The 12,937-nt window shown below is 40.3% G+C and overlaps 1 protein-coding gene across 3 annotated transcripts in view; it reads left to right on the forward strand.

Annotated features, from left to right (window-relative positions):
- The window catches only part of PHF21B (PHD finger protein 21B), a 164,894-nt gene that overhangs the window by 30,388 nt on the left and 121,569 nt on the right, over nt 1–12,937 (forward strand). The gene's annotated exons all lie outside the window — the stretch shown is intronic.

Consider the following 12,937-nt stretch of genomic DNA (forward strand, 5'->3'; position numbering starts at 1 on the left):
CCAATGGTTCATGTTGAGCTTCTCATCAGCCAGCACCCCCAGGCCCTTCTCCTTACAGCTGCTCTCAATCCATTCTCCACCCAGCCTGTATTTGTGCTTGTGGTTGCCCTGACCCAGGTGCAGGACCTTGTGCTTGGCCTTGTTGAATTTTGAGAGGTTAGCCCTGTCCCACCTCTCAGGCCTGTCAAGGTCCCTCTGGATGGCATCCCTTCCCTCCAACATGTTCACTGCACTGCACAGCTTGGTGCCTTTGGCAAACTTGCTGAGAGTGTACTCAATCCCAGTGCATTTTTAGCACTGCACATATCCAAATGTATATCCCAAAGACTTGAGCATATGAGAACTTTTGCAAAATATAGCCATGTTTTTATATATTAGACCTGGTCAGTTGCTTTCTTGAAGTTGTGTACTGGGTATGTTTGCAAATTCTCTCTTGTTTTCTAGGACAGCTGGCTTGCTTTCCTAGCACAATGTAGCACCAAGAGCATCACTGGTTTCAATTTCCTGCTGAATCTCTTTAACTTTAATCTTGCAGTCTCCTGCCCTCTCTTGCACTGTTTTCCAGTTATCAAGCAAGAACAGGGGGTCACTTGGCTTTTCAGGGTTTGATTAATGCCATTGTTGTGAATCATTCAGTTTGTTTGGTACCAGCAAAAGTGATCTGAGTAGCAATTTGCAAAATCTTATTTAGGATTTAACATCACGTAAAAAAATTAATTAGTCCACTGTTGAGGGCTCTCAACTTTGTATGTTCATATTGAAAAGCCAGTGAAAAGCAAGATAGAAACAATTCAACCAAAACAAGTGTATGTTTTTGTGATGCAGAGCCCATATTCCATTATAGACACCCAGTGCCCCAGTTCCTGGAAATGGAAGCTGCTGTCAATGATGGTAGGTGTTGCAGAGGTGATCATGTGTCCATGATTTCTTTGTGGATACAGTTTGATGTGATCCTACTATACATTAATTCACAGAACATTCTGCTTCCTTTGAGCTGTAAGAAACTGAAGCTGCAACAATCCACCCCATTTTTGACCAGAGCTTAGTTAATGACAGCGGCCAACTTTGCCTGTGATGCAAGTTGGGGAATTTAACTTGGATGTAAATTTGACATGAGTCTTTGCAATACTTTAACATGTGAACAGTGATACAAGACTTTTGCATGTTTAAGATGGTTTTCCATTGCTTTCATTAAAGAGGTAGTTGTAAGAATGAGGGGTCACTGCAGTCACTGTACCTCTTCTTTTTTACAGTGTCTGAACATCATGGTCTCCCAGGCAGTAAGATGTTACTTTTTCACACACTGGGGCACTGAGAAATCAATGGAGAGATTTTCAGGAGTGCCCAACACTTTACTCTTGCCAGTGGGAACCCCTGGCCACTCTGGAAGATGAAGCGTTGTGGCAGACATGAACACAGCATCCCTTGTCTTGTGTCCCAGGGTAGCATCACAAAAGGTTAATGCGTGTCAGTGGGCCATGGCTAAGGCACAGCTTGGATGCTTTCATGCCCTGAAAATCTACCAAAACCCATTTGGTAGATCTTTTTTTGAAAATAAGAACCTACACTTCATCTTTGAGCATCTGACTGGTGACAGTGTGTACCTCAGATTCCCCGTGACAGCTTTAGTAGATGTGGTTTGGTAGTGCCCAGACTTAAAGGGTACCTGCCCTAGCCTGCCTCCCACCTGAAAGAGTCGCATGAGAAGGTCCCTGTTTGCCAGACATGCTGGAGTTTCAACTCAGATTCTGTTCAATCATTGTTGAGTTAGGCAGCAGAAAGATGATTTCTGCCTTTGTAGATGGGGCTCCCTCTGTTTAGAACAGTGCTTGTTTGCTGTGCTCCTTTTTATTCAGTTAGCTGTCAAGTTGGCATCTGATAAGAAACCCTCTAATCTTGGCTGGTCCTGGTCAGCCATTTGCTCTGCGCTGCAAAGAGAAGCTGCCTGCGCAGTGCACATCAAGCAATGTGCCAGTCTTTATCCTTGTCAGTGTTATGCAAATCCTCAGCACTGACGTTAATGCCAGTTTGGTTTTTATAGCCTGGTGACAGCAACAGCCCTCAATATTAAATACAAATATACATACACAGTTACGGCAATGATTACTCTAGACGCTCAGCTAGTCATAATATTTGCACTTGGCATGATAAGGAGCTTTGAATGATAATAGCACTATAGTAGAAGCTTGTTAAAGTGACAGTAACCCTGGTGCCATTATTGAGTGGTGCACTTGCACTTGCTTCCTGCAGCTTTCTCATAGACTGTCCCTCTCCATTTGTGTGTATGTAATACGTAGAAAGTGCTCCAGCTCAGCTTGGGGATGCTATGTGAAGTCCTCTAAACTTCTTTCAGAGTTTCATCTGCTCTACAACACCACTGAGACTTCAGAGTGAGCATAGTCACTAGGAATCTTTTTCCATGTAAGTCTCATTCCATTAAAATAATCTGTTCCCGATGCAGAATAATCAACACCCAGTAGATGCTGGTTTTATTTACTAACAGAAAAAAAGTCTTACAGCTTCCACCTAGCTTCTTTAAATGGTACCAGCTGCAAAGGGGAGCAAGTAAGAATCATGCTGTCATATCACGACAGCATTTTGTGTTTTGTCTTTCTGTTTTGGCTGAAGTGGTAACATATCGAAGAGTAACAGCAAGCATCCCAAGCCCTGTGTCTTTTTCCAATACGCAGCTATGCAGGCTGGCTTCTATTTGGGGAATTTCTGGGATCCCATACTACAGTTGGGTCTGTAAGACCCAGGACACTTGCTACTGTCAAGCGAATAGAAGCAAGCTGCCAGAATTTGCTGGCAGGGTCAGTGCTTAGGTGTCATTGCACCCACAGTTGTCATTTAGTAAACCCAAGCCAAGAGTTCCCCACCTCCCAAAGTCACACTTCCCCTAGGCAAGGGCTGATCAGAGTTCTTGCACTTTGGGATCTTTGTCAGCTTCCAGAACTTTAAACATCTTGTTCATGCAGGGTTGTCTTTATGTGGTCAGTGTTATGGCCAGGTGAGTCAGCACATGAACGCCCCTCTTCTAAGGGCTTTTTTTGTATGCAAGGCTGTGAAAACTCAGTCCATGCTGTACTTGGGGAACATTTAGCATATGATAGTAGCTACTTGCCAAAGTTTCAGCTCCAGTCCTGTAACGATTGCATAGAGAGAGCTCCCTGGAAAAAGAATTTAGGTATATGCCTGGAAACATGTAAATAACAACAATTCTAAAAGTATGTATTTATATAAGTATATGAAAGACATAACTGAATACTCTTGAGTTATTAAGAAAAAAAAGGATGAAAAATGCCTTTTTATCTGGCACCCAAGAGACCTCTCTGGTAAATAACATGTGCTTCTGAATTGGACTTTAATTTGACCCATCTTCAGGAAAGCTGTCTAGCTATGAGCATGAAAGCTCTCCATGCATTACTAGAGCCCATGGATCACCCAAGCTATTTGCCATCTATTGTGCCACCCATGTCCTCTCTGTGACAGCGGCCTCTCCAATGCTATTAAGAACAAGAGGGATGAAGGAATCACAAGTAACTGACTTATGGCAGAACAAACATTAATGAAAAAAATCTAGTGATTTCAAATGGGTTTCTTGTTAAGGCTGATGTTCTACAAGTAATAATCACATTTGGAGCAGCCTGTATTGGCAGATAATGTGACTTTAATGCCATTTTATGACTTTGCCTTCTTTTCATCATGAATAACTGAGATTAGAGCCCATTATTTGCCCAGGAAGCCCACAAAAGTCCCTAACTAAATGTAGTTACATGAGTATCTACATCTAGGAGACAGGACTTGCCTCTTTGAAGCCATTTTGTTGAACATTTAATGTGTATTTTAATCCCAGTTCGCCTGAGTTTAATATGCAGTACTACAGTCTCTATATATATTATACATACACATCTTCTAAAAGATTGGAATAGCTCTTTTTAAAATTGAGTTTCAATTTTGTTTTACTTTTGCAAAATTAATGGGCCCTAGACAATTCATTTATGTTAAAAAAGAATACGTGAGGGTTTGGGGCAATATGTCAAAAGACAAAATATTCTGGTTTAAGACTATCATTTGCATAGTTTGTTGTGGAATTTGAAAAACATGAAACAGTAGAACTCTGAACCAGCAGATATTTCTTTTTCTAGCGTAAATTGAAATGAAACACTGACCAGACACATGTTTTATATTCCCTTACTATCTTGAGCGCATGTGTACAGCTACTTAACTAATGCTAAAGGTTGTGGATGTCTAGTAAGTATTACAAAGTTCACTGTGTTCATGCAGATGATGTATGTTAGTATTTTGCAGTTCAAGATAATAGATGTACAGATTTCAAACTCAGTAAAACACTGCAGGGTTGTTATAACTATCCCAGAAATTGCTATTATACTGACACAGAAACAGAGTTAAAAGATTAAAATTTGGAAGTGTGTCAAGCATGTTTTAGTGTGGAATTGCAACATTTAACCACATGGATGTTCATAACTCTGCATTTAAGTGATGTCTGGCCTTAACCATACGACTATCATTAGTAAAATTTACTGGTTTTAGCACTAGTGTTGATTGATTTAGTTTGTTTCTAAACACAGGAGGCATTTGTTTTATTTATATATTTTTACTTAGTTTTATATTTGTGTTTGTGCTCACTTCAGGGCAGATTAAGGGTGACTTGTTTTTCTGTCATATAACAGTCTAAAATGTACAAGAGTTGCTTTAGCATCGGCTGTGCCATTTTAACACAAATAACGGGAGCACAGAATCATTGCTTTCTTTTACTTCATAAGTACTGTGGCAGTTCCTGTGAATGTCAGTCACAGCTCAAGATCCTTTCCCCTGCTCTTTACAGAAATGCAGAACAAAAATAGATCCAGTCCCAAGTTACTTTAGTTTATAATGAAAATTAAGTCTATGTTACCTTAATTTATAATAAAAAGTAGCACACGGTGTCGTTATGATCTGAAATAATGCAATATAAAGTTACTTTTGTAATGAACTGACTTCTAGACAAGTGTGATAATATATTTTTGCATGAATAATAAAATTAAATTAAGAAAAATGAACCATGTTCTTTGCAGTTGTGAAAATGCCAGTACTCGAACTCCAGTAAAGTCTTAGATATTCTGGAGTCCTTTGTCAAGGAGTAGTAGCTTGACATGAAAACCCTGTCTGGTAATAGTGCTGTGTGACTTCTTATCATGCTGTCTTTCCACTGGGGAGTTTGTAGTCAACATGTACTACAGCAAGTTCTAGCTATGTAAACCTAGTTGAAACTGTGTTTTAAGCAAACTTGTCCTGAGCACAATGTTCGTTAATACCTTTCCTAGATACAGTGTTAGTAACTTAAAAGAGGTGCTGTACTGCAAAGATTCAAAGCCTGGGGAAGACAATACTATTGATTTCAGAGGTTTTCAGCTCACATATTCAGGCCTGTCATGCCTCTTAGAGAAGGGCCTCAACAGAATTTGCCTCTTACTTCCTTTTCCACTGCAGGCAGACTGAGCACCTCACTCAAGTGCAGCAGTGTACAGTGGCCAGTGTCCTGCTCCAGGATCATCTTTGCCAAATGCAGCATGTTAGTCACATTTGTGCTTCACTGGTCAACGGGCTGGGGCAGGGGGTTGCAGAGCCAGAGAGAGCTTGAGACAGGAGTGCTGCTAGAAAATGGACTGCCTGACAGATGTGCTTAAGTGCTTGCTTCTCTTGGCACGTGATTCAAGATGGTGCTGAAATCCAAGAAGTGATATTCAGCTGTGTTTTAAGTATTTCTTGATATTGCTTGGCTCCCCTTGAGGTCAGAGCTGTGGGAACTGAAATGGATGTCACGATGGGGTGGAGAGTGGCGGTGTCACCAGAGAGACCAAGAGCTGCAGTTTCTCTTGGGAGATAAAGACAGGTTGTTATCAGCTAGGAAACTGTATGTAGAAGCATCACTGTTTTTCAGAGACCACAACTCCCAACATGCCTTGAAGATCTGTATCTTTTTGTTTCCTGCTTCCTTTGTAACAAACTTTTGGTTATTTCTGACATCTGTACACGGTTAGCCCAGTGATAGCAGTCTGTGTCTTTGATTATTACAGCACTTTCTCAGTATGCAATATCCATTGGTTTTCAATGGCATATTATGGAAGTGCAAAAGGAAGTACATCTTACTTTTGATGGAATTACTTCTTTGAGGGAAAAACAAAGAGAGATGTGTAAATTGTACAAGCAGGTTAGGCTTGACAAGCCATATAATGAGAGATGTTTGTGGACAGTTGCTGAGAAATCAGTAATGGGCTGAAACTCCTTTGTAACTGCTCTTGAGTTACAGTTTGGCCTCAAGTCAGTTGTCCCACCTGTGCTTTTTTTCCTCTAAGCAGCCTGGCTTTTCTTGTCTGTCTTGATAAAGAAATCCTCAGGGCAGTGGTTTGGCTGGTACTGAGGTTGTACAGTGCCTCCAATGTAGAGCTTGGGCTCAGTTAAGGCCTCCTAGATCCAGTGTGAAGAGCCACTTCTGTGGGCATAGGCATCGCTCCCTAGCCCCTCCATGCGCAGCAGGACCAAGGCAGTGATGGCACCAGGGTGGCTCTGATTCCGACGATATTTAATAACGAGCTTTAACTTTTGGTCAGCCCTGAAGTGGTCAGGCAGTTAGAGTAGATGTTTGTCCCTTCCAACTGAAATATTCTAATCTGTCCCATCCCATCCTGTAGGTGGTAAGCCTGTAAAGGCTTACTGTTGAATAAGCCTTTTTTCTGTTAGGAGCCAGAGTAATAGAAGATGATGATTTTCTCATGCCCTTAACAGAGGGGCCACACTCAAATTCTGTGAGCAAAGTCATGTTTATCTTTGGCTTAAGGCTTAGAAAATGTGAAGATAAATGTGTATTTTACATACATCCAAGGAAGGGCCCTCGAGTGCCTCTTGTTAGAAGAATATCACAAGCAAAACACTGCAGTCTGACACTGTGTCCAACTTCTAGTTTCTCTTCTCTAACTGTGGGCAAATCATTATGTATCTGTGTCCTTAGTGACCCATCTGTTGTTGAGGATAGTTGGACTGTGCTTTAATGTGATACTTAATGTGCAAATGCTTTGAGATGAGTGCACAGGAAAGGCTGCTGTGTCACACCCAAGTTATTGCACATGCTATGTTCTCTTTAAATATGGGAGATGCCTTGTGTATCATTACTTCTGTGGCCAGACCTTTTCTGTACCTGTCAGAAGCAAGGCAGTGAGTGCCATCTTTTATACAAAAGAAGAGGAATAAAGGATGTACCACAACATATTATGACTGGGAACTCTAGCTGCACCCATTGAAATCTATTGATTGAAAGGGGAGCAAGATCAGAGCACTTACACTTTTATTAATGATACTGACAGTTTAGTATGTGTGGAGAATGGCTTGTAATTAGGTTTGGAACAGTTATTGATTATTGTCATTTTCAGTATTGATTATCTTACCACTTAGAAAAAAAAATAATACATAGACTCCTCAGCAATGCAGAGCGGGGCCTCTTTGGTCTGCCTTTCTGCTGCTGCAGTGAAGATTAAGCTGCTGCTCATGATCAAATGAAGTCCTGTCAGCCGTGTGGGTTGGGCTTTTAGTTTAATGATGCTGGCTGCACTCTCCTCCTCCTGCATGGCATCTTAGTTCATTGGCTGCCATTCAGGGAAGGATATACCTATTCCTTTTCCGAACTGCTTTCCAATATAAATTTCTGAAGGAGATGAGGGCTAAATCCTTACATCTTAGATGGAGAGCTAAGATTAATGGTAGTTATTTGTCAGCTGATAACCTCTGAAAAGAAAACATATTTGTCACCCACCCCTATGATCAATGTTGTATAAAGCCATGCATATAATGACTTGGAACAAATGGGAATATCCATGATATGAGCTAACAAAACTGAGGTACAAAATACATAGAACTCCTTCGAAAAGTCTCTGTGATCCATCTGATGTCTCAAATAATCACCATCAGTCTGCAAGAACAGACACTACACTAACTTTAAAAGGCTTCAGAACTGCTGGATTTCAAAGACCAGCAGTGCTGACCACTCAGAGTATCTGTAAGATGGAAGTTATATAAAAACAGATTCTGAAGCAAAGGAAAAGCGTGCTTTAAAAATAGCAACAATACCCAAGTTACTCTTCAGTTGTGGTGACATGGCTCGTAAAGGAATTTTGTGGATGGCTGTTTCAGAGGAGAAGAAAACCTGTGTTGTTCAGGTCTGCTGAGGTCACTGCACCTCTACCAGCACCCTGGGAGAGCAAAGCTGCCTGTAGCAAAGCCTTTGGATTGCGGCGAGGTTTAGAGGGCATTCCAGTGACCGGGCAGTATCATTTGTTTCATTTGTTTCCTGCATTCAAAACAAAACAATAAGATTTCTGGGAAAGAAAAAATTCCTTAAATGCCTGGGATATTTTCCAAGCCTTTTGCAGCAAGGGCAACTAGTGCCCAGTATTGAATTTTTGCCTTAATGGAAGTTTCTTTGAACCCAAGAAGATAAAGTGTGTCCAGTGAATAATGAGAGACAGAAGTATGCTATTTTTTCGCCCTGGTCAACTTCTGCTAGATCTTAAGGCTTTGTTTTTTCCACCATTTCTGTTTTGATTAGTATGGAACATCCATTCCACAGTGGATTTTTACGGTTTGTTTTTTTTTAAGAACAAAGACCCCCTTTGACCTGGATTTGGATGCATCTGTGACAGCCTACTTCACTGGCTGCCAGCTGAGCATAGTGCATTTAATTGATGAAATAATAATGATGAACCATGCCTGAACTTGCTTTGACGACCACTTGAAGCAGAAGCCGTAGTAAATCAGGCCAGTGCAGCAGCACCCCAGTGGTCATAGTCCATCCTCAGGCTTAGTGTGTGGAAGACATCACCTAAGTGCTGCATTCTGGGTCCTGAGCACGTCCCCACAGGCTTGCTTCATTCCCATCTAGGAACTCACCTCTCCTTCCTTTAATTAAAAGCTAAGTGGAAAGAATCTGTAAACCTTTTTTTTTTTTTTTTCTTTTTAAAGAGCAACATTTTTATGCATCCTTTTAACTGCCCACTGCATTAAGATGATTAAAACAGAGAGCTTTCCCTTTCCAAACTGTCTTAATGTAGAGACAGGCTGGGACAGAACTGCTAAATAGATACGATGGCAAAGCAATATATCTGCCTTAGTAACAGTTCTTTAGTGTGATTACTGCTGCACGTTCCCTCTAGCAGCCCAAGGCTGCATATCATTAGCTTCCAAACTAGAACTTTCACTGATAACTGAGGCTTCTGCCGTGCTGTTTTCAGATGGGGAAGATGTAAAAGTCTCAGCAAGCTTTGTATCAAGACTCAGCCTTTTTATGTACATTCTTAAAGATCAGCGGAACATACCAATGATTTGTTGTTGTAGTGTTTTAATGAGGGGAATAGATTTGGAGGGGTTTTTGTATGACTTAATTAACATTACCCATTGGTTTAATGTTGTGAAAGAGGACTTTAAGATGATAAATACTTTGCCTATAAAGTCCCCCTAGGTGTCCTTTGCCTTGAAAACTGGGCTTTTGTTTTCAGGACCAGTGTGGAAAGAATAAGTACAGGATATAGAAAAAGAAAAGGTTTTCTTAGGCTTTTGTTAGAATTTCAGTCTGGGTTTTTTTTTTTTTTTTTTTTTTTTTTTTGGTGGTGCTCTGACATGCTAAAATGTATCAATTAACTGCAGCAAAGAGATCAGAGCAGTTCTTGCTTTGCAAAAAAAGGACTATTTATGCTCAAATATTGTGGTTTAGAGCATAAGGTAGTGAAAAAATATTTTTAAAAGTACTACAGTGTCTTTGTTTTCCTTTTGGGAAGATCCTTAATCTCAGTATTAATGGTAATTAAATGAGCAAGTGAAGTTCAAAAAAGAAATTAATTTTATGTTTTTTTCAACATGAGACACTTGGTAGAGGAATTGCATGGGGTAAGACTGCTATATACGTGTATTGCAAATAACTGTCCCTCTTAGTGTGAAGTTTATTCCAAATAGACTGGTAGTGGAAGAACTTGGGCAGATATACTGAAGTCCTTGATACTTCATCATGATGGTCAACTATTGCAGGAGTTTGTATAAAATGTAATGAATTTGCAAGCATTGTGAGATGTGGTATTTCAGATGACAATCACTTAGAAACCCATTTGATATGCTTAAGACCGTACTAGGCTAGATAACCTAGATAGACTTTACAAATTCTATTCCACAGACTATTGTTTTCCCTTAGTCATCCCACATAGAAGTTATCTTTTGAATTTCAAGGAAATACTATGACCAGGTTGAGAGGGAACTACCTTGCTGCGAGTTTCAGTTGTGCATTGTTTTACTGTGAACTGTTTTTATCGTTAACTGATTTTACCTTCCACACTAACCAGGGTATGTGCCTATTGACCTGCAGCCTTGGTGCTTTCAAGCCTCTGTTCATAAATGCTTATGGAAAATGCTGTCTAATCAGTAGAGTACAAGGGTGGAAACCAGGACTTTTGGGTTCTTCCTTGCAGCCTTGTGGGTTTTTCGCTTCAGGCATTATCCAATTGCCAGTGAAGCATTCCCATCACCTTCAGCAAGAAGTCACATATTTTTTTTGCTGCATCATTCAGTTTATTGGTGTTTTTAAAGAGGGATTCCAAGTGTTGAAAGTACTAAGAAGGGTTTCCTGGAACAGTGTGTCACAGTTATTAGTGCATTTTTTGCATTTTTTGTCTTGCAAAACTTAGATGCATTGCTCCAACCTGTGTTTTGGTTAAGGGACACAGGTAGTCATATTGGCAACTGTGAAGTTATTGACTTGTTACAAATGTGATAAAGCCATTGTTGTGTTGGTTGTGATGCTGTGGCAATGAAAATTCAGCTGCATTCTTGAGAATAAGTTTGTAACTCTTGGACTTTCAAGATCTCAAAGTAATTTGCCTAAGTTCAGTGTACATCCTTCAGGAGATCTTCAGTAGCATCAGGAATTAGAAATACATACTAGCATGTTTTCATGAACTTTAACAATAAGGAATTGACTTTGTCTTTGTGCTTTGCCACATGCTGTACGTGACCTCTTCACTACTTGAGCACTGCGTTTTGGGATCATAAGATAAGGCATGATTCTGTTTTCTATTTAAATTAGGAATGGCTCTGTTGAAAACAGTGATTTTTAGACAGGCAAAACAAGTCCCAAGGGAGAGAAGCTGTGTCAGCAAACTTGGATGTCCTTCTCAGCTCTTTAAATCATAAAAAATAGGTGAGATTGATACACTGTGGGTATATATTGCTCAAATTCTTTCAAAGTGAACAAGTGTTGAGAGTCAAGGCTTTGTTTGCCCTTTTTCTTGTATCTTATGTTTTACTAATCTGGAACTGAAATGTCGCTAACTGCCAGGATTGATATTTCTTCATATGGCTTTAGTAGCACATCCCAGTGTCCAGCAGCATTATGACAACCTGTCTATAACTGGAAACTGATCTGTCAGTGTTTAAGCTGAGTGAAATAGAAACAAACAGTGGGAAGAGTGAATATTATTGACTTAAAATTGACTTCTTATTGGCCTTGTTATCCTAGACAGTTTGTTAGGATGAATGAGGCATTCCCCATACTCGCACTGCTTTTAGCTAACAGCATTTGTTTTGAAAAATGTAATCTTATAATACAAAGAAATACTTGTGTTACTCCATTATTTTTAGTTAGATACAGATCCTGTAAAAATGCCAACAGCAGCCTGTTAGGGATTAAGTCCCATTTGGCACTAAGTCTTGCCCTTCACACACACCCTGCAGCCTGTGCAATCTGGGGGTGCCAAGACACCCCTTATCAGAGCACCTTCCTTATTTATTATTCCCACTCAGCACTGTGGTTCTCTGAGAGCACAGGGTGAAGCCAAAGGATTTTGCGATCCTGCCTCAAGTCTGGCTAATTTTCTGTCAAGCTAAGGAATTGTGAGACAAATGTAGGTCGCTTTGGCACTCCTCCCTGGCTTTCAGGCTGTGGTGCAAGTTCCAGCAGCCTTCAGGCCACTGTCCCAGCTGGAAGTTGAAAAGGGCACCGTAGAAAGACTATAAAACTGGCCAGGCTCTGCCTTGCTGAGTGTATGTATAAGGTGGAACTGTGCTGAAGTGCATTTTTTTTTTTTTCAAAGCACAAAGGAAGTTAATATTTGATGGATGAAAATATTGCAGGATTGATAATGCTTCCCATGTTTTCAGCTCAGAGCAGTCTGTTTTTAAATCAGCTGAAAGAGAAGTCCTAGATTAAAAAAGAGAAAAAAAGAGAGTATTTGGAAGGGAAGGGCTGGCAGAATTTTGACAATGGAGTTAGCATAGATTTGAGCTTTAGGTCCTACAAAAGAAGACTGGATAGATGGAGATAGGGAAGCAGAGGTAACAGGATGGCGTGGTGATCAGAGAGGTATGAACAGCTGATTTACTGGATTCTCATCTCACATTCTGATGGTATGAAGCTATATGCCTGGAACTGAGAACCTTAAAATGCGATGTTTTGAGTTTCTATTTAACATTCGTGCTATATTGTTGAGTAATAGAGTATCTTGGAGAGCACCAAAGTGTCTTTAGACCCCTTCCATGGTACCTGAAGGGATTCCTCCCTCCTTCCATTTGTATTAAGCAAGTACGTGCCTCTCCAGTGAACAAACAGGCTTCTAAAAATGCACCTCCTGTCTTAAAATGCCAGAGGGATGGAAAAAGTACAGTCAAGCATATAGAAAAAGTTTAGTCAGATTGAGATAACACAGGGGAGAGAAGGAGGGGAAAAAAAGAGAAAAGCTTCTACTAAAATTGTACCGTAAATGTGAAGAAATGGTGCTTATATGAAGTGACAAGGAGCTAGTTAATGGGATCCATATCCACAAGTTACAATAATGCAGTTTTTAAATTGAGTTTTTGTGGCAGACCGGCTGAATAAAATTGCTAAGCTGTGCTTCAGTTGTGT

The sequence above is a fragment of the Neopsephotus bourkii genome, unplaced genomic scaffold, assembly GCF_033783945.1.
Source record: "Neopsephotus bourkii isolate Nb327-2 ecotype Australia unplaced genomic scaffold, CSIRO-AGI_Nbou_v1 NB_107, whole genome shotgun sequence".
NCBI classification, from domain to species: domain Eukaryota; kingdom Metazoa; phylum Chordata; class Aves; order Psittaciformes; family Psittacidae; genus Neopsephotus; species Neopsephotus bourkii.